General features: G+C 31.7%; 2 long non-coding RNA genes across 2 annotated transcripts; one reads left to right on the forward strand and one right to left on the reverse strand.

The window, feature by feature from the left end:
- Nucleotides 1-2688: 2688 nt before the first annotated feature.
- On the forward strand, nucleotides 2689-4979 carry LOC122306875. Its single transcript, XR_006241562.1, has 2 exons — nucleotides 2689-3238; nucleotides 4771-4979. It is a non-coding gene; the product is annotated as an uncharacterized LOC122306875 (long non-coding RNA).
- Nucleotides 4980-9502: 4523 nt separating this feature from the next.
- On the reverse strand, nucleotides 9503-12969 carry LOC122306597. Its single transcript, XR_006241478.1, has 2 exons — nucleotides 12469-12969; nucleotides 9503-12358 (listed from the first exon to the last, which is right to left on the reverse strand). It is a non-coding gene; the product is annotated as an uncharacterized LOC122306597 (long non-coding RNA).
- Nucleotides 12970-24124: the final 11155 nt, after the last annotated feature.

Genomic DNA, 24124 nt, shown 5'->3' on the forward strand with positions numbered 1-24124 from the left:
ATACATATATATCTGCACGTGTGTTTTATAAATAAATGACCCAATTAATGTAGTTTCTACTTTTTTTAAATCTTAAAAAAGAAAACAGAAAAAGGAAAGCCAGAATGAATTTCAACAATCCAACGGCAGATATCAATTATGTATGAGTGTAATAAAAAAAAAAAAAAAAAAAGGAGCAGTACGAACTACAAACTAAAAGAAAACTGTTAATTCTTTCTGTGGGCCTTTTTGAGGACGTACGAGACTGAGCCCCACAGCCCAATGCTTCACCACCATCACAACATTTAATAAGGCCCACCCACCACCACATTAATTAACTTCAACACATGTCACTTTATCACAACGTTAATCATCTACATGATTTTTTTCTGTCTACTTTTCTTGTTTTTGGGCCAGGAAATTTAATATTATACCCTCTACTTTTTGGATCCTGATTTGTATATCCAATTATTCATTTATTCCCATTCCATATATATAATATATAAAAATTTTATATATAATTATTTTTATATATTATTTATACACGTTATTAATGTGATTGACTATATTATTTTTTAATAAAATAAATATTTTAATTAATTATATTAATAAAATAATCAAGAAGTACATAAAAATAACTATATATAACAAAACTTATATATACCATGCGCGTAATTTATATATAAATCGGAACAATCATAATACAAAATTCAAAATAGAAACATCATTTTATGCATGCTAGCTGATGTGATCGGAAGATTCGGAACATGAAATGTATAAATAGAATGTGTGGTGTGACAATAAACGAGTTTGGAAATAAACTTTTATCAAGATATTTAGTATATATATAGCCATATTTGAGCTTATAAATAATAGATATGAATATTCTCTAAACTTTAAAATAATTTAGAGAACAAGTTTTTTTAATTAATTACTGTTCACTTCTAGAGCAAGTGGACAAAACAAAAAAAACATACTATTTTTGTGCCCACATAACTTGTACGTACTAGGACACATGATGGTCTTGAAGGTTAAAACATAATAAAAAATTTAGTTGTAAGCTAGTATGCATATTAATTCACGCATTCATTTAATATAGTTGATTAAAAAGTTAGACTTTAATAAATATTTTATTAATTTAAATTTTAAATATGAAAGTAACAATATTAATATGCAGATCGATATAAGAATTCGTTTGGAGTTAATAAAACTCAAAACATAAAAAAGTAGTGGCGTGGTACGTACTAGCTAGCGATCCAAGAAGTAAGAGAAAATGATTTCGATCGATCGTATTGATTTGATAGGGAAACGTGAGGTGAATGATGAATGATAAAAACAAGGGAAACAAAGCCGCGGGTGAACGATCGAGTAGGAAAGCAGAAAGTTAAATATATAAATATAAAATAAAGTTATATATAAAATTTGGTTATCTTTTCATTCATGCTAGCTACCTGCTAGTGTCTTTGGAGTGTTGTCTCTTGTTTTGCAAGTGAATCTAACAACTCGAAAAAGTAAGATCGAGTCATGATATGTCAGGATGCTTCTGCAACATTGTTCCAATAAGGGAAAACTTAACTTAATTGAATTAATCACCGTGCATATTCAATCACAGTTTGTGCAATTAACAGTTTCAGCCTTTTTAGGAAATTCAGAAACTATCCCATGCCCTGCATTAATTAAATGAATAGGAAAATTAATTAACTGTCTTCGTCTCCATTTATTTTCTTTTATTTTTCGTTACAAGATGTAATATATATACAGTCTTCCCAGTTAGCTAGCCATCACAGGGCTCGAACTGTATATATATATGGGAATACTGTGATACGAGTTGTATTATATACAACACTTAAGACTGCCGCTTGAATGTTAAGTTGAGTTGAGATATTCTTTATGAATAATAGTGACTTGAGTTAGTAGAATGAGTTATATGGGACACATCTAATATGTATTTAGATGTATTTGGATGTTAAAATGAGTTTAGAGGTATTTATGAAAAGTTGAAAAATGTTGTGGATTACACGTATAAAGAGTTGTGTAGTTCAAAAGATTATGAGTCCCACATATAAAGATATTTTGAGTTGAAATAAGTTTAATAATTTGAAAATTGAGTATTTCGATATTAAATTTACCTTAAAATTAGACTAAACTCATGAGTTGAATACCTCAGTTGAATCTAACAACCAAACGAACCTGATCTTATAACATATTGATATTGTATTGCAGTTGAATTTCTTTTTCGAAAAACATAAAGTTGATCAAATAATTAAATATGGGATAAGGGTACTTGTAATAATAGTTCTAGAATGACCTAAAGTGCATAAAATATCGACAAGCTGCTCAATTACACCCTCATGATTGATGATCACTGGCCTATATTATATGGGTGTTGATGTATTAAAGAAACATAACGTTTGGGGGACCATAAACAACCCATACCTTTAAATTCCTATAAAATGTGAAGATCGATCTTAAACACATGGCTGCATGTGATGGGGATGGGAATGATTGTGAAAATAGATATTTTTTTCTCATTTACGCCCTTGATTAAATTTCATTAATGCTTTATTTCTCTTTTAATTATTTCTTTCTTTCCTTCTACATATAATATATATATATATATATATATACACACGCACACGCAGAGAGAATAGTGATATATATACTGTTTGCCTGTACCCCACTGCGCACTTACAAGGAAAGTTAAGCATTTTGTGGGTAAATTGCACTTTTAATTATGAGTGAACTGAACCCTACTCACTCTCCACAGTCCACAGCCCCTCTCTATAAAGCTGGTAAACAGATTGTCTGGTAGAGTGGTCCACGAGGGACTCTGTATGGGCAATGGTCATTTCTCGCCTCCTGCTCTCTCTCTCTCTCTCTCTCTCTCTCTCTCTCTCTCTCTCAAACACACACAGATGGCATTATATATGTCTTCTGTACAAGAAAGACACAAGAGATGTCCATGAGAATCAATTAGCTGAGATCTGAGGAAAAAGTGGGCGGGCGGGTGAAAGTTTGTGGAAGTTCTGGTCATGCTGTTCCACAGCTTTCTTGAACTTCTTGATCTGCTTAATCTATGAGATTAACACCGTGGAGGAAGCTCAAGAAAGCTGTGGGATAACATGGCATTTCAGGATTTTGTTGGTGTTCCCTTCACATGTTTCTAGCTGTTGACACTAGATCTCGATCTCCCTATTCCTAGCTCCATGCGGCATTAATTCAAGGCGGCTTTTACCATCCTTTCATCTGCATGATTGTGGTAATAATTAGAATTCTCTCTCTCTCTCTCTCTCTCTCTCTCTCTCTCTCTCTCTCTCTCTCTCTCTCTCTCTCTCTCTCACACACACACACACATAGTTTCTTCATGGTATTTTCCTTTGATTTTGAATCTAATTTACATGCTTGTTGCATTTTCATCGAGAAAAACAACAAATTCGGTGCTGAATTGCGATGTGATTTTTATCTTCCTTCGATTTCTTACCAGTACAATTTATTTACAGCAATTTAAAAGGGTTTGTGGGTGTTCTAGGTCAAAAGGAGATGTTCTAGGTCAAAAGGAGATTCCCATGGATTGGAGGGAATTAGGAAGAAGGAAAACAGGAGCTTCAGTTTATTTATTTATTGGAAAAATTTAGTTGTAAGCATAATTATGTACTAATCTGAACACTAATTTAATGTGATTGGTCAAAAAGTAAATTTTATTGAAAATGGTATTAATTTAAATTTTAAATATAAAAATATCAGTATTAATATGCAGATTAGTACGCAACTTTATTTATATATAGTAAAACTCTTATTTATTTTGGTTAAATCCACTGCTACACGTTTGAGGCATACATGAAGATGAAGGCAGCATTAAACTTTTCATATTATATATATATATATGTGTGTGTGTGTGTGTGTGAGAGAAGAAAGTTGTCTGTGTAGAATTAGGTGAGATATCCTTTTAATTTGTTGTTTGTTTTTATTGTGATTTATTCCATCAAAATGGTGAAAAAACTTCAAAAAAGAAAGTTACGCTGCGCAGAAGATTCCCTAGCTTTCCTTTTCATCTTTCATTATGATGATAGTTCTTCCTGTTGCCTTTAAGTTTTGCCTCCACATCTTCTCCTACATTTCTGTGAAAAAGGTTAAACTTTGTCCCATGTGACATCATTTTTTTCAACCACTCCCTCTCCTATTCTGACTTCCAATTTTTAACACCCCCCACCCCCTCCAAAAAAAAAAAACCCTCTCTCTCTCTCTCTCCGATTCGGAGCTGTTGAAATCTTTTTACTTTTTTGGGTAAGTTGCTGTTGTAATCTTGTAGAATACAAAATAAACAATGTAGTAAGTACGTCATAGAATACAGATGTAATTGCGTTCCCATGTCATGTGTACTATATAGCTAGAATTTCTGGTTTACTATATATATATATATATATTACAAAATCTTGAGAACTTCAAGATTGAATGTCTTTCCAAACCTAGTTGTCATTGCGATTTACACAGAGAGAGACAGAGAGAGAGAGCAAGAAGTTCTAAGCTGCCTCGCTAGCTGCTGCATTAATTGAGTCATGGATTCCACATTAGTTTTGAATAATACATCCTTCTTATTGAATCAATGTTTATTAATTTCTTCTATTATATATTGCAGGAGGAGTACTCCTACTACTAGTAGTAGTTGTTGTTGTTGTTTCCATCTTCCATTTCCATCTTCATGATTATGACTGTAATAGGGTGATCGAGGATATTCTATGTTTAGTTGCAGAGAGATTTATTGAAAATTTTACTATCTCGCAACTATTTCAGGTTGGAATGACTACGGGATCCCGAATCATCTTCGTTCCTGATGATAAGCTAGAAGTTACGAAGGTCATTCAATAATTAATAATTTTCTAAGGAAATTACTTTTTCTCTTTTGATTCTTTATATATAAGCATTATATGTAACTACAAACCAGCGCCCAGCTGCTTGATTGTTTAATTGCTAAAGAGAATATGCCCAAACATCTTTTTTAATTGATCTTCTTGGATTATATATATGTGTGTGTGTGTGTATTTATGCTAGTATGACAGGCGCAACAAGTCATCATGTCTGCTGAGGACAGAAAAGGCTAGCTAGATACATATGTATATATATATACACACACGCAAGCAAGGACCACAATAATGGGAATTTTTTCAAAAAGAGCCTTTGATCCTTTGGGATTAAAGGAGTAATGCCGAGATGCCATGCACACAAGCAACTAGCTAGCTAGCTAGCATCCTTGTTTCTACGATCTTTTTCTTTTTTGTTTCCTTCTTTTGGGATTTCCGGACTTGACCCTTTATGTATAACACCAAACTGATCATTGTGAGCAATATACTGTATATATATGTATATATGTGGTCATGACCAGCTTTGGCATTCTCTTATAATTTGAGGCGCTGATGAATTATATTGGAGTAACGCATGCAATTAGCTTGATCGAAGCTCTATATAATATAATATATTGATATTCCCGAATGCTAATATTGTAAAATAATTAATATTTGAGATTATCAGCATATAGTAAGAAAAGGGGACCTTAATTTGGAAGAAAATTATGGATAAGGAAGTATAGTCACTTTTGTGTATTCTTTACGCATTTTATTAATCTGATTGATTGCATTACTTTTTTTAAATATAAAATAATTGATCTGATCAATCACATCAGTGGAGTACACAAAAAATACGTAAAAGTAACTATACTGCTTAATATTGAGTTGCCAAATACAAATAATTAGGTCATGTTGGGCAATTAGGATATTGTAAAACAAATATAATGAATTAAGTACTTAGAAGGTCCACAAGATGATGAGAAATTAATCAGACAAAAAAAATGGGCAGACAAGGAGGCGTGGCAGTTCTGTGCTCCGCAAAAGCAAGCAAGCAATAAAGGTGTATATATATATATAGAGAGAGAGAGAGAGAGAGAGAGAGAGAGAGAGAGAGATAACGTCCATATAAAAGCTAGCTAGCTATAGCTAATTAATACCAGATCATTGATCCACCAGCTATATATATATATATATGTGTGTGTGTGTGTATATATATATATATATGAATCTATGATCCATGAATTAACTAATATCGATCGAGATCATTAATCCTCTTAATTAAGTAGTAAGCTTGCTAGTGACACATGCATATTTATAATATGGAGCAACATATATGGTATTCGCGAGCGTGGTAACAAAGATTTAATTAATAGACAATTTGCCGCAATACTTCAAATTAAATAACTAGTGACTAATCCGTCACACCTACGTACCCACAAGTGGGCTGCTTTATAATAATTATATATAAGATGCTATTATTATTAATTAAATTATATGCCTAGCTAGCTAGCTAGAGCTCGTAGTCGAATTGCGGCCACGATGTTCCGAGGTTTTGCTAACTAGCTAGCTGATCTTAAAATTATAATATATATGATCCAATATTTCCATTAATATAAATTAATTTACCTAAATTTCGTACAATATTCCATGCATATATATGCATTGATGATCAGAAGTTTAGCCAAATGTTAATCCTCATAGTTTAAATAGAAAATTTTATTTTTCTTTCCTAATTTTTTATATCCACTGAGATAGCTAGCTTAATTATTAAGTAGTCATTATTTTAATTAATTCAAAAAAGATTTCTCTGAGGGAAGAAATGAAATTTTTCGTCCTTCAAATATTTTTGGGATCAGAATGCAGCATTTTTGTTATGTGATTATATATATTATTAATTCCTCTCAAAAAATAGATTTTGTTGAGTATTATATATACACGATAATCAATGAGCTGCATATCATCATTTTATAAAATGAGAAATTAATGCTAGGTAGACTGATGTTCTAAGCATTTGCACTGATAGGTGCATTTTTATTTTTTTAAATGTTAAGAAATGTATTGAATTGTTTTTTTTTTCTCTTATATATTAAAAAAAATATTTTTTAATGTTTTAAGAAAAAATGAAAAAAATATAAAACAATCGGTAGTCATTCTATAGATAGACCAATATCGGTCTCCATAGAATGAAGCTGTATTTAGGTACCGATTAAATTATCTCAGGTATTTTTAGTATACTTCACTACTATTCATTACTTTATTATTATTTTTCATATATTTTTTTTTACTATTCAATATTCTATTATTATTTTTTTATTACTATTCACAACATTTCTCAACACTTCTCACTACCCAAACCCAACCTTAAGAAAATTAAGGTCGATTTTTCAGAGACCGGCCTTTAAGCTCATGATCATAGTTACTTCTATTACTAAAACAAACTTCTTTCCACTAAAGGAAGCTGCAAATAAAATGAGGTCCTATGTACTCACCATTATTATATGCCCGAATACATTTTAATTGTCTTCTGGTTCCCTTTCAACTGTCACATGTAAGACCTTAAACACATCTAGCACTTGGTCTGGACATTAGTTGAAGGCAAGAAATTATTTATGAGACTTTACTTGCATATTGCTATAAATGCAGGATGCAAGGTCATGATAATACTAAAACTTGCAAAGTTGAAAAGACCCAAAGAAACAATGAGAAGCAATGGGTGAAAAATAAAGTTCATTCTGATAGTGGTATCAATATTGAGTCAGCACAGGAGGCGACTCTGAAAGATAATGATGCTGAGAAAAACCTTGGAAAAAAAATAGTAGTCTCCGATGGAAATATAGTTTTGGATATTACTTGCTTGTTGTCCCAAGTGCAAGTCGAAAAAGTGGCCAATTAATTAAATCCTGAAATGGAAATCAATGGTATTGTTCGAAAAGTCCAAAAAGGTTCAAAAGAAAAGTGTGATTGACTGCATGGCAGCCGCTGATGGCGGCACAGGTAGGCCTTCCTTTGCTGATTGTACACTGTACATGTAATAAATTATGAAAAAATTCTATTTGCAGTTTTAAATAGGGGATTGTCTATGCAGTCTCATTGATAAATGAGAGTAAAAGGGAAAAAATCATTTTAAAAAAGATATTATTGTAATTTTTAAATTTTTTAAAATATAATTACACGGGCTTGCACTAGCAATTCCCATTTGGGGAGTACTATATGTAGACTAACTCTATATTATGATCAATATGAGTACAGGTATAACTATATATATGACTGAATATTGAATGTCCTAATTGCAACCTTTCACTTCAGTTATTGTATATAAATCATTTATGTACATGTCACTACAAAAAATGCTTACATGTGGTCAATTATTTGTAATGAAAATGATTATTTTTAATTAAATGAGTCTTTTTTCGTATCAAATAACTTTGTCACAAATAATAATCGTACATGTATCTTGTAATGTGTCGACAAATATATATACGTACCTAGCTAGCTAGCGGGGGAGCCTTTTGTGAGGGAAGAAAGAGTTAGCACTGATCCTCAAAGATATCATAAGTATAAATGAATGGTTAATAGTAGACAAATTGAACCGAAAATTATATATATTATATATGCTCTTATTAGAGGATCATTGTTCTGCCAAAAGTAACAGTACTAGTACTACTAATTTGGTGTTCGCATTAGAAAAACCCTACTCCCTGATCATGATCAGTTATTCCCATTCGCAATCGATCAACTTCTTAAATAATAATGCTGAAGATCATATTAAGAGGCACGTTGCTTTCTAATTAATTTGAAGTGAAATTAAGGTATATACATGTGTTTTTATATACCTTAATTGCACTTCAAATTATCACAACCAACACATTATACACTTCAATTAATTATTAGTATATATCGATGGTCAATTAATATATATATATATATATATATATATAAATAATAGCTACCATATTAGTTTCTTTGTAAGTATCAAGCTGATGGCATACAGAAGCAATATAATGACTTTGCCCCCCATCCATGCACCCATCTATATACCAAAAACTACTCCATTAATATGATTGACTGTGTCACTTTTTTTAATATAAAATAATTACTTTGGTCAATCACATCAGTAGTAGAGTGCACAATAAATACGCAAAAGTAATTGTATGATTTCAGAAAGAAATAATACACAATCACGTCACTGTTGGTGTTAAAACTATTACTATAAAAATACGAATTTTTGTGACTATTATTTTGCAACCAAAATGACTATTTCCTACGAATACGTAAATAATGATCACAAAAATTTATTTTTCTTATAGTGTATCTAGTTCAGCCATGAAAAGAACCTATGTACATTACATTAATTAGAAGTACTTTATAATATATATATATATATATATATATTTATATATGAGAAACTGATAATGCGATTCACGCGAAGTTCGCAACAATAATGCTAAATGCCGGCCACTTTGTTGATCGCATTAATAATTTGTAGGAACTTTATAATTAAATGGGATATATTAATGTTATCATGTACCAGAATTAATAATTTATAAAGACGAATAATCATGGTATAAGCAATGAATTAATTATGAACACTAGGAGGCTAGCTAGCTAGCTATTCAATTAGAAGATCTTCGTCAGTTTATTTTCTTGAAACGAGGGAGGAGATCATGATGTACAGTAGAAACTTTTTGGAGTAGTACTCTAAAAGGCTGTTTAATTTATTAATTTAATTACTTTACAAAAGATAGGGAAAAAGATGCATGAGACAATTTGGAAACACTAAAATATGAGTCATTGTCCACTTAGCAATAACGTCTTCGTACATGCAGTAGTCGGCCGGCCGGCATGATATATACGAAGTACTAGACTGATCATCATCATCGATCTAGGCGTGCATGCAGCTTGCACCGTACTAGCATATAATATGCATTCATTGTGAAACGCAAATCACCCATGCATGCACTTGCTTCTGCATATATGCAGCTGGAACGATCGACCACGAGCATCATGATCAGGGTTAATTAGATCATATCATGCATTAATTCCTCCACGGAAAGACTAAATAAATTAAAGAGAGACAAGGTGGAAAAGATGAGCCATAAATCCCTTCTTTTTGATCTAGCTAGATCATCATGATGATCAGTGACAAGCAACCAACCCACTTTGATTTGTCGAAGATGATCATGATCACTAGTACTTGATCATGATCATCCCATATTTAATTTCTTCGATCTTTAATAAATGCCTTCAATAGTATGGTACGTTAGTGAAAACTACCACCATGCCAGGCGTGATGGCCTTTATATATATATATATAAAAGAAAGTCATTAATTAATAATTAGCAGCAATAATTCATCAAGTCGATCGAGCTTCTAAAAACAAATAAATCCAGAAGACCAAAAAAAAAAAAGTAGAGAAAAAAGGAGCACTTCGTGCTCAGACATGAGTTGATTGATTATAATTAAAATATTAAGAATATTATCCATAAAACAACAGCTAGCAAATGAAGGAAAAAGCGATTAGCAGAAATATTGCGTATTTGATTGGCTAGCGGCCGACACCAAGACATGAATCCTATAATTAAAGTGGTTGGGTACGTTATATATTGTGATCAGATCCGAGCGATATCTTTTAAAAGCTAGAAGGGTTAAAAGTACTCTCCATCGCTGGCTTATTAATTGGATGTATTCAATTTCTCGTGAGTGCGCCATCTGTATTATATATACCGGCCTGAACCACCTAGCTATGTGTATATATATATATATATATATATCTCCAGAGCATCATGAAAGACAGACGCCAGTTATTTGACAATAAACACTTGTGCACGCTGCAGCTAGCTTTAATTGGTCGGATGTCAATGTCTCGCATAACATGATCTGATCATCATTTTCTAGGGCTCAAGAATAGTAGTAATATCTTCAGGCTCCTGGCGAGAAGTTGGGACCTGCAGTAATATCTTCAGGCCAGTACTAGTTTTATACCATAAAAACCTTTTTCAGCTGATCTCTATTAATTTCCAAGAGCATGAAAATTCAGACATATATCTCATGATCATCTAGGAACATCGATCTGATGACCAGCTAGCTAGCCTTAACAAACCCAAACAACTATATATATGTTTCGTGCAAGTGGACGGCCTTTTCCTTCAATATAGTTCATGATGACTTTACCTAATTGTAGAAGAGGAAACCCTATTTTCCTTCAACAAGCTGCATGCTTCTGCATTTTTCATAAAAGCAGCCTCTACAATTCTTCATAAAATTAAGCTTCACCTAACGATAGAGTTTAGTCTCATTTTAGTGGGACCAAAATGATTTATTCCTTCTAACTTATAGGTATATATATAGCTAGCTAGCTAGTGATAGAAAAATTCTCTTATTGTACTTCTTATAAGTACTGTACTTAGAAGATCAACTTGAACATAATATATATACAGTCCGGGATGACCATTACAAATATATATTGAAAAGAACCCTAATTTGGTTAAAGTACTACACCGAAAGTTACTGATCAAAAGGAAAATAAAAAATTGTACGATTTATATATTAATGTTAAGAAACAAAGAATTCGATCTTGAAAGTTTTTTTTTTTTAAACAAAAAATTGTACGATTTATATATTAATGTTAAGAAACAAAGAATTCGATCTTGAAAGTTTTTTTTTTTTTTTAAACAGGTAATGTGTAGTTGAATTTAGGTAAGAATGAATTAAAAGACTGAACATTACTTTTTGGTTGCATTTGATGTATAACGACTGATCAGTAGTTACCATGTTGATCAATCTATAGCATTTAATTCAGAAATGCCAAGTGCATGCCGCCTCATGTTTCATCTACAAGTGGTATTTTTTTTTTCCTGCAATTTAACTTATACGTAGGAACACTAGCTATAAAGTGAAGGAGCCCAATCAATTATAGAGAAACCCAAAACAACATTGATCATATTAACAACAGAAGAAAAGAAGAATTAACACAAAGAGATAAAGAATTGTTATATCTGTATAAAAACCCACATTGGGAAAAGCTACTTAGAGATGATATTTCCACACAAACACATACCAGTGAGAGAGAGAGAGAGATGTAAGGATTATTGCATACTTCTGCACGAGCAGTAATATTATGCAAGTTCAACACCATAAAATAAAGCTCCAACGAAAATGCCAAACCCATAAAGTCACGCCAAGTAATAAATCGATCGATCGAGTGAGTTCAAATAATAGTGATATATATTCTGCAACTGGATCGGATCCACATGTGTGAGTGTAATTCGAATTGGGTTTCTGTCTTTCATGATTCGTCTTTTTCTATGGAAAATAAGATGAGTTTAGTATCCTAAAACAAAGACATCTCGGGCATAAGGGTTCTGAGGGATCTATACTTCCATAATACTTCCTCCAATATGAGTACTGTGCAAAAAGTATATATACAATTAAGTATAAACAAAGCATCCGCCACACATCATTTAAAGAGCTAGCTAAGATCGCAGACATATTTCAATGCATTACAGGTACTTCTTGATGATCACAAAAGAAGCATTAACCTGCAGTATGTAACCAAAACGACTTAGTAGATCACATCAAAGATAACAAAAACGCAAAATTCAAAACGAAATTAATAGAAACAAAAAGGAAAAAGGAAGATGGAGACTACATATCAGTAACAATACCGAAGCCAAGATCTTGGACTTTCTTGACCCTGTCTGTATCATCCCACAGCTTTATTGAACCGCAAAGAAGAGATCAAAGATGGTATCTCTGCATGCAAAGAGCTAGCGAGCCGCTCATAGATCGATGCAGTTCAAGAAAGCTGTGGAAGGATACGATGAGGGTCATCAATATTAGGCGTACCCCATGCGATCGAGTAGATCATAAGATGCTCGGAAGCTTCAATCCAATAAAAATAAGAAACAAAACCCTAGGAAGGAAATCAAGATCGGAGGGAGAAAAGGGAGAGAAAATTAGAGCTGGAAGAGAAGTGCAGATCGGGCGCAGAGAGGGAGAAAGGTGTAGCATTAAGGGATGGGGAGGGAGGGGCTTATATAAGGAGATTTGGAAGTCCTTTTTTATTTTTTATTTTTAATGTTTTAATTTTTCCACCACCAATCCCAAGAAGAATATTGGGCTAAAGATTACAGATTGTTGAACCCTAATTAAAAAGCTGACTCCGTTTGATTGGTCCAATTTTTAAGTTGTAACCTATGGCTGAAATACTGTGGACAAGAAAAAAGAAACGTATTTGGAAAGGTCATGAATATACGTGCGGCTGAGATGCAGCTTTCCGGATCTGACGGTGGCAGTTACCCTAGTGGGGACACGCTGATGGGTTCCACCTTCAATTTGTCCCTATATAAAACGTAAAATCTTAGGCCACGCACTTCGACTTCGAGTAAATTACACTGTCAAATCATAATGGGCTTATAAAGTGGGCCTGCGTATTTGGAACAATAAATGAGAAAGTTTTTAATATTCATGAATGATAACGGCTATAAATAAAAAAAATTATATAAAAATTAATTTATAAATTTATGTAATTGTAAGTAATTTGTTAGATCTATTTTATATTAAAAATAAATTTATAATCTTATGTATTATATAAATCATGTCACTTTATAATTTTTTTTATGTAATTTTTTTGTGATTAAAGTATTTCTCTTTATAAAATGAATATATGATTATTTAGCAATTTTTTAAAAAATATTTATTTTTTAAAACTCCAATTCAAACAACATTCAATTAAATTATCTCACAAGTACATTTCTTAATCCACTCGTTTGTATGTGGGTCATACTTGTCCTTACAAATAATTTTTTTACATAAAAGGAAATTCTATAAAATTAAACTCACAAACTAACATGAATTAATGTGATACGTTAGATTGTAAAATTATTTTTATTGTTCAAAATAGATTTAACATATCATATGAAATTATGTCAACTTAAAAATTTATTTATGTGGAAATTTTTTTTTTTTTGTAACACTTCTCATCAATAAATAATAATGTATGAATTTTTTCTACTTGCAAGACAATGCGAAACATATACATTTTATATTACTAATATGATAATATTTGGGTTTCGAAAGGAACTTATAATTAATCTTTTTAAAAATTAAATCATATTATACAAATGATATAAAAGATATACATTACTCACTTAAGATTTTCATAGTTATTCCATTAAAATGCTTGTTTGTGAACAAGTAAAAACGCTCATATGCTTGTTTGTGAAATTGCTTGGAAATTTAAGATAAATTTTTACTTATCATCTTTATACTATATTTTTATTTTTATTTATTTAATGAGTAGAAAATTAAAAATTTGGTCATTCATGAAAGCGAGCGTGAGATACACACATAGTTTTGAGTGCAGGTGGTGGAGAGAATTCAAGGTAGTTGTAAAAGCACATCAAGGGGAAATTTTTATTAAAAGGGATGAGAGAGAGAGAGAGAGAGAGTGTATGTGTTTTGGGTTAGTAAACGCGGAAAGGAGGAACAGAAATATGGGGATTCACGTGGCGACATGTGGGAAATGAGACAGTACTCCAGCCCGTCTTTCCCGGGACGGAGGTCGCTTTGTCGGGTCTGGTGTGTCGGACACTTCTATTTGTACGATGCCTTTGCTGCCTTAAAACTCTTGCACACAAACATCCATCACACATCCAGCGAGAAAGAGATCGATGGCCCAGATAATTTAATAAACAAATAAAAAAAAAAAAAAAAAAAGGAGTAGTTTGTGAGTTGTTGTTTAGTTTAGCTGGCATTCACTAATTTAATTACGCTAATCTTTTTCACTAACTCACGCCTTTGCTCATCGTCCATCATTTTGATTTGACATAACACCTATATATTTCCCTTTAATTTCTGACCTTTTGACTAGTTTCCGATAATCACGTCTAAAAATTTATAATTAAAGCATCTCGCTTTAACACATAATCATAACTAAATAGAAAATTATAATTATAATGTACGTATAAACTCTACAATATATAAAATTGTTTAATGTAAATTAAAATATCTTTTGAATAATAGTTTTCTATTTAAATTAAATCATTCAATTGAGAGAGAAGACAATTAATAATTCAATTCTTCCTCTTCATGGTAGCTATGATAACTAATTAAGGATCGAAAATAATAATAATAATAATAATTTCTTTTAATTTCGGGGAATTCAGTGTTTAGTTTTCCAATGCCCTGTTGACTAAAAGCCATTAAATGTCGAAGTTAGAGGAATCACCAACATGCATGATTAGTTTAGAAAATTAGAGGTGTCGACTACTACTTTTCAAACTATCTCGAACGTTTTAGAATTCCGGGACAATTGCATGGAAATGCATGAACTCTTTTGTCAGCATATCATTGGAGTTTCTACTGTAGAAACACACATGCCCGACACGATGGGAAGGGGGGGTTTGTCGATTTCACTTGTATTTGAATTAAACCCAGCACATTCCATATATAATATACACATATAATTACTATGGCAGTCCTTTGCAATCTTGCTTCTCCTCCTTCAGTTTTCTACATTATTTTAAATCCACGTATATATATTCAACCTATTTTTTCCTTCAAAATTCTATCCGTCCAATACATGTATCTATTAAATATGTAACAAGCACATGCATGCTTTTTTTTAGTTTAATTTTGGTGTAAAAATGATGCTAGAAAAGCAAAAGTAAACACAAGTAAATTAATCACATGACATCAAATTAATGTGGTTCGGTAATGTATCTATGTCTATATAACTGCAGATAATTTTATTTTATTGAGCAATTACAAAAAACACTTTTAGATGAAACTTCACTGTTCAAACCCTCCACACTTTCTATATTATTTATTAAGTACATATTTATGGTATCACATTTTTCATTGTTAGGCATTATTTACTTGAGCGAAGTTTCGAGCGTGTCTTGAGCAAACTCTCTGCCTAATGTTCGTTCAAGCGAACTCTTTATCTTAATTAAAGCTCAAGCGACCTGTTGTACGAACATCAAGCGAATTTTTTATTTGGCACTTCTTGAGTCAAACCAGTGTAAAATATTCTCCTAGGAGCAAAGTCCCTAGACCTCGCTTTATTGAAATTCTGCCAAAAAATCATAACGCATCTTTGTCAAGTTAAATCATCAAATCGAATTAACACATCAACAAATCAGACTCTATAAACCCAACAAATTTCGATATATAGATGTAAAATTTATAGCTAAAGTGGGCAAGGGAAAGCCTCCAACTAATTAGTTGGGATGAAAACTATGTGGTTAAAGCCAAGACAATGAGGTTGCAGGCCCAGTGCTTGGTACTGATCTTGCTCTAATCATTTGTGTAATTGATTGACTGCCAAGAAAGCAAAAAAATAAAAAATATATTCGTTAACTAGATATAAGATATGGATGCTTGATTAGTAGGGAGGCCCATCAATGAAAGTTTTTAAATATAGGTAAATTTTAAAGAATTTAAATCTCATATAATTTTTATCCGAATTTTAAGACTGAGAGTGAAAATTAAATGATCAGATAAACACTCAGTGTGATCCCACAACATGATTTATAGTTGGCCAAGTGAGTTTTTCAGACAACATTAAATATATAATAAATATTGTACATGAGTTACACTTCATATATCTATTTCTCTCACACTCTACACTCTAGAGTTCCATAAGAAACTTTATCCAATTTTAAAGTCATTTCTTCTGTAAACTCAAAATTCCTTCTTCAATTACATCTTGCATTACTGGAGCTAGCCTATATATGTAACCTATTTCTAAATAATAATTAGAGAAACCTTTGTAAAAACTTGACATCGAAGTGACAACATTGTACGTATGAGAAGACCTTAATTAATCATGTAATTCGTTTTACTATATATATGTGTGTGTGTTTGATCGATGATGCTCTCAAATTTACGATTAAGTAACATCGATCATAGATGATCAAGTACGAGAGTTCATGATCTTTTCAAACAACTATATATAATATTCGATCCATCGAAACTGCTATCATTGATATAATATAGAAAGTATCTTTCCAAAACGACATTAATTAATGTCATTCTCTGTATTATATATATGAAAAGAACCAGCTAGTAGCCTAGTTCTGTGCGATGGACCAATTATATGTTTAGACGTTATTCATGCTGTAAGTATATGTACGTATTTGAATTAAGTCAGCGATTAATATAATATTTGTTAATGTCGTAAAGCACTTAATTAATTAATTCCTCGATCGTTTAATGCATAATTTCCATTTCTAACCCTAGTACTAAACCTATGTAAATCATCATGATTAATTAATATTTAATATTAGTAATAAAACTAATTAACCACCCTAATTATAAATTAGTTGTTGAAAAGTCAATTAACCCTAGCTAGCTAGCTCTCTAATACGTACCTTAATTAATTAGCTTATGGTGTGTCCACACACACACACACACACATATATATATATGCATTCATGCTAAAGATCGCCATTGACATCTTTCAATTGCCTCGTGGACAGCCAAGTTTATGTGGAAAGGCGTACTTTAATTAATATTCACATTAAAAAAGATGTATTGACTGCAACTTTTATATCATCATGTACATGAGCAACATATAATATTTAGTAGTAGTAGTACTGTAATTTCAGTTTAAAAAAATATATAAAAAAGTAGTATTTGATTTCATTATCATGCATGATAGTCGTTGATGATCGATTTAATTAACAAAGGGCCATAGTTTAATTTAATTTGAATCTCACGCGTGGGCTTAATCATGTGTAAAAATAGATAATACCTATAAATCAAAGGTTAGATGAACCAGTACCGCCCAAGAACATGATGTAGCACTCAGGCTGTATTAGGAATTATCAGAAAATAAAATAAAATAAAAAGGGGAATCAATCGCGCATGACATAAAATCTACATAGTTCAGCAAGGTAGTCCACGAAGTTTTATAGAATTTTATTTCATATGATAACCAAATACTGTTAGAGATGGTACTGTAGTCTACTTGTAATTAACAACCAATAAAAATACAGCACGTGTAAATAAACTAACTATTTATATTCATTCAGTAGTCATATGTACATGTACAGAAATCAAGAAAGTCACAAATCTTGAAATCTCCTTTTTCTTTCAAGAATGGCGTCCTCTTCTTTCACTCCTTCCATTGTTAATCCAAATGATGATTCTTCTACATCCTAGTTTTTCCAGAATTGATAAACTCCCATTTATCGATGGTTCTTTGCAGTTACCAGCGAATTCCATTGTTTCTTTCCTTGAAGCTTGGCGCTACGTTGCCATGATATGATCCTATCGTGGATACTAAATTCCCTATCAAAAGAGATTGTTGCTAGTTGTATCTTCATTGATACTGCCAAAAATCTGTGGAATGAACTTAAAGATCATTTTTCTCAACAAAATGCTCTTCACATTTTCCAATTGCAGAAATTATAACTTGGTTCTTCGTAACAAGGTGATCTTTATGTAATCTCTTATTTCACTCAACTCAAAATCCTATGGGACGAATTGATGGTCTATCATCCTATACCTACTTGTGGTTGTGATTCTAATTGTCGATGTGGGGCTGTTAAAGCTTTTATTGAGTGTCGCAATGAAGAATATGTCATGCGAGTCTTGATCGGTCTCAGAGATTAGATCTTTCTCTACTATTCAAGATCAGATCCTTCTCATGGATCCTCCCTCCCTTCCATTACTCGTGTTTTTTCTTTGACTCTACAAGCTGAAAGACAACATGCTATCTTGCATGTTCCTATACCAAGCCTTGATGTTGCTACCTTGATCACTGCCCAACCAACAATCAACTTTGAGGTTCAATTAAGGGTGTAACTGGTTCGGTTCGCTCCGATTTTGAACATACTTTAGAACCGAGCTAATATATATCAATTTTGAAATTTGAAAAACCGATATCACAACGGTTACACCCCTAAATCGATACGTCTGATTTTATCGATTCTAATTCGATTTTTTCTGCATATTATATAGTATATATAATATAGTATATTATAGTATATAATAATATAATGATAATATATTGTAGTATATTATAATATATAGTAATATAGTATTAGTATAACTATTAATGCAATAGACTATAGTGATATAGGATTTTAAAATTTTATATTATATTAATTAGTAATTTATCATATAATACAAAATTATTTTATATATAATTATATATATTATATATAGAAATTATATATAATATAAAAATCATATAAAAAATATTTTCTAGAATATAAAAAATTACAAAATATATATATGAACGAGTCTAGTCCAATTCCAAGTCCGTTGTTAGAAAAAAGAAAACTAAAACCGGATTGATTTTGACCGGGTTTAAGAAAAATGAAATCAGTACCAGACTGAACCAAACCTAGTATCAAACCAAAACCATCTGTTCGATCTGGTCTGGTTTACCGGTTCACCGCTTTTTTTTTTTAGCCCCTAGGTTTAATCACAAGCTCGACCTATATTAGAACCTCAGACCTCTTTGCAGCCACTATATATGGTATGACTGGCCACACTAAAGAAAAGTGTTTCAAATTTCATGGTTACCCGCTTGGCTTCAAGATAAATAAACCTCAGCTTAATTCTTTTTTTGATTGCCAATCAACTGAGTTACCTTTCAATTCACAGGAGTCTCAAGTTGCTAAATTGCCTCAATTTCCTTTTACTCAAGAATAGTACCAACAACTCTTATCCATGATTGAGAGTCATAAATCTTCTGCTAATACTCCCTTTGTTATTCTTGTTGGTAGTTCCTCTCATCATAATAATGAATATTTTCATGGTCAATCTGGTATAATTGCTTCTCCTTTCACTCTTTCTTCATTGAAACATAATACTTTTTCATAATTCTTCTTTATTTCCTTGGATTATTGATATGGGTGCTACTAACCACATGGTCTATTATTCTATTCAAAATTTTCAATCTTTTTCAGTTTTTACCTACATGTTTGTTACCCTACCAATTGGTCTTAAAGTTCCTGTCTCACATATTGGTTCTGTTAAGCTTTCTGAATCTTTAATCTTGAATAATGTCCTTTGCATCCCCTTTTTCTCATTCAATCTATTCTTACCTAGTAAGTTGGTTAATTCTAATGCTTGTTCCCTAATCTTTCTTGCTCTTTTTTTTTATTTTATTTTTTTTTTATTTTTTTTTATTTTTATCTAGGACCTGTGCCAATGGAAGACGATTAGGTTGGGTAAAGAAAAAGGTGGCCTATATTACTTGCAGTCTCCATCAACTTCTTCAAACTCAGTTGTATCTTTAAATACACTTCTCATACTAGACAATTGTTATTGTACAAATAGTGTCCTTCAATAAAATTTTCTCATTCCGATTGTGATGTTTGTCATTATGTTAAACAATCTCATTTATCTTTTCCAATTAGTTCTTCATCTACCACTTGTCCATTTCACATTATTCATTGTGATATTTGGGGCCCTTTTACCATACCAACTTTAGAAGGTTTTCACTATTTCCACACTACTGTAGATAAATTCACTAGAACCACTTGGGTTTTCCTTCTCAAAGCCAAATCAAATGTTCAATCTAAATTGCTTTTCTTGATTTCTTTGATTGAAAATTAGTATCTCAAAACTATAACAATTCTACATAGTGATAATGGTTTAGAATTCAACTTGCCTTCTTTTTATTCTTCCAAAGGCATTATTCATCAACGAGTTGTGTTGCCACTTCACAACAAAATAGTATTGTAGAGCACAAACATAGGTAGCTTCTTGAAGTGGCTAGAGCCTACGTTTTCAATCCAATTTACCCTTTAAGTTTTGGGGGGGATTGCATTCTCATTATACTTATATCATAAACAGACTTCCTACTCCTCTTCTATAAAATAAATCACCTTATGAAATGCTTCACTCATCTCCTCCTTCATATTCTAACATTCGAGTATTTGGGTGTTTGTGTTATGCCACCACATTGTCTGCTAATCGATCTAAGTTTGATTCTCATGCTCAAAAGTGTGTTTTTCTTGGATATTCCTTTGCTGTCAAAGGATATAAACTTCTTGAGTTACACAATAACTCTATATTTCTTTCTAGAGATGTTATTTTCTATGAACATTTGTTGCTTTTTAAATCTGACTCTTCCTTAGGTGAGACATTCATTAATGCATCTAACCTTACAAAATCTCTTGATTATCTTGTTCTTCCTAAACTTATCAATGAGTCTGACCTCCCAAACTCTGTTGTTGATAATGCGCCTAACCTCACAAACTCTATTGATGAACTCCCACTTCAAACAGAAACAAATACTATCATTCGACAAGTCAGAAAGTCATCTCGAGTTAAGCATCCTCCTTCATACTTATAGCAATATCATTGTAACTTGCTACCATCTACTTCTACCCTTCCTACTTCTTCTATGGATGTAGCTACTAGTAAGCAAAATTCTTCTCCTTACTTCATTTATAGTTTTTTATCATATTACAAACTTTCTCTACACATCATGCTTTAACTCTTAGTTGTCATCAAACTTTGAACCCAAATTCTATCATCTAGCTGTCTAATATCCTCATTGGCGCAAAGATATGGTAGAATAGTTAGTTGCTCTTGAGGCAAATCATATATGGAAACTCACAACTTTACCTCATAATAAACATCTAATTGGATGTGAATGGGTGTTTAAAATCAAGTATAATTAAGATGGTTCAATCGAAAGATATAAAACTCGTCTTGCTATCAAGGGTTACACCTAACAAGAAGGCCTTGACTACTTGGATGCCGTGTCTCTAGTTGCCAAGTTAACTTATGTACATTGTCATTGTCTATAGGCTGTGGCTACCATACACAATTGGCATTTACATCAATTTGATGTAAATAATGCCTTTCTCCATGGGTCATTAGATGAAGAAGTTTATATACAACTACCACTTGGTTATGGCCGCAAGGAGGAGACTCAAGTATGTAGACTAGTTAAGTCTCTCTATAGACTTAAACAAACATCTAGGCAGTGGTTTTCTAAACTTACTACATGTTTACTCAGTTGTGGACTCACTCAATCCAAGTGTGACTATTCTTTTTTCACAAAGATAACATATTCTTCCTTCCTCATATATATGATTTATGTAGATGATATCATTATTGCTAGCAATAATTTACAACCAGTACAAGACTTCAAAGTTTATCTCCACAGTAAGTTCAAGATAAAAAACTTGGAGAATCTCAAATATTTCTTGGGTATGAAAGTGGCATGTACAAGTAAAGGCATATCTTTATGCCAAAGGCATTATGCACTGGAACTTCTCAGTGATGTAGGTCTGCTTGCTTGTGAAACAGCACAAGTTCCTATGGAACACAATCTCATATTAAAGAAATCAGATGAAGATCTCTTGGTTGATCCTACAAGTTACAAAAGACTTATAGGAAGACTGTTATACTTGACCATTACACGACCAGATTTAGCTTTTGCTGTAAATAACTTGAGTCAGATTATGGACAACCTTGCTGCTATAAATTTAGATGCCGCAAATAAGGTTTTACATTATGTGAAGAATACAACTGGGCAAGGAATATTTTTCTTTGCAAAATCCACTCTACATTTGAAAGTCTTTTCAGATTCAGAATAGGCCACATGCCCATATATGAGAAGATCAATCACTGGATTTCGTATGTTTCTTGGTGATTCACTTATCTTCTAGAAATCCAAGAAACAAAGTATTGTATCACAATCATCTGTAGAGAGCTCTTGCATCAAGTGCTTGTGAGATCACATGGTTGGTTTCTTTGCTGAAGGGTCTTGGTGTAACACATTCCTCTCTAGATTTATTATACTGTGACAGTAAGGCAGCCTTGCACATAGCAACAAATCCAACATTTCATGAGAGAACAAAGCATATAGTGATTGACTATCATATTGTTGGAGAAAAACTACAATCAGGCCTCATTCGTACACTGCATGTGTCTTCTTAACATCAAATAGCAGACATACTTACCAAAGCATTGCCTACGAGACATTTCTCCTATCTCCTTTCCAAGACGGGAATCATTAACGTTCATTCCACATCTTGAGGGGGAGTGTTAGAGATGGTGTAGTCTACTTATAATTAACTACCAATAGAAATACAACACTTGTAAATAAACTAACTATATATATTCACTCAGTAGTCACATGTACATTTATAAAAATCAAGAAAGTCATGAATTTTGAAATCTCATTTTTCTACAGTTTTCTACTTTTTCGTCTTTGGTTTTCTTCATTGTTTTACAAATACAGTGCGGTGGTTGTACAAAAGAATTATACAATATATAGTAAACCATAATTAGCAAGTTGGATTGGATCATTTGATCATGAGTCAAAACTGTCGAAATCCTACATAAAACTTAATTTTGCTATCCATGCATGTTGTTCATAATTTTTTCTAAATATTTTCCAATGATATCTATTCTAAATTCTTGGAGTGGTGTATGTATTATAAAAATATACCGGGTGATATCGAGGTCATTCTATTGATTTGAATATGATCATTTGTCTAATTCTTAGAACTAAGATCTCGTTTGGATAGTAAGATGAGATAAGATGATCTGTGAATAGTAATAAAATAGTTTGAATTAATATTTTTTATGAGATTTTGAGAAAGAATAGATAAAAAATTGAACAAAAATATTATAAAGTTAAAATATTATTATATAATTTTTTAATATTAATTTTGTTTTAGAATTTGAAAAAGTTGATTTTTTTTAATTTTGTTTAAAAGTTTAAAAAAGTTGTAATGATTAGATGAAAATATTGAATATCTGAAATTAAAAAGTGTTTGTAATGTTTAGATATTAAGATAAGATAAGATGAATTGAGATAATATTAGATCATATAGGATGAGTTGCGAGAACTTTGCTATCCAAACCAAACTTAAATAATGATGATAAGAGGTTGCATGCGCTTTGGAGTTTCAGGAGTGACTCTCCATATAAACTAAATTTCAAGCCAAACGAAAAGAGTCATGTATTGAGGTTTTAACCTAGCTAGCTAAAAGATACTAAAGATTTAAAAAAACTTAAACTGAAATTAAGTAGGAATTCAAGATAATTTGATGATTTATTACTTTAAAACTTACTGAATGTTACTGCATGGTTCTATATATAATCAATATTGCAAACAAATTATAAGTTTCCTAATATTTCCAATCAAGCAAATAAAATCAAAATATTCATATATTAATCAGGTACTGGAAATGGATATTTCAAATTTTAGAAAAATATGGAGGGAATTAAGGTTGAAACTTTCTATGTAATTGCAACCATGATATATAGCACTCTTATCTATTAGGGGTGTGTGTGTGTGTGTATTAAGAATGTTAATG

This window comes from Carya illinoinensis, chromosome 4, assembly GCF_018687715.1.
Source record: "Carya illinoinensis cultivar Pawnee chromosome 4, C.illinoinensisPawnee_v1, whole genome shotgun sequence".
NCBI lineage: Eukaryota > Viridiplantae > Streptophyta > Magnoliopsida > Fagales > Juglandaceae > Carya > Carya illinoinensis.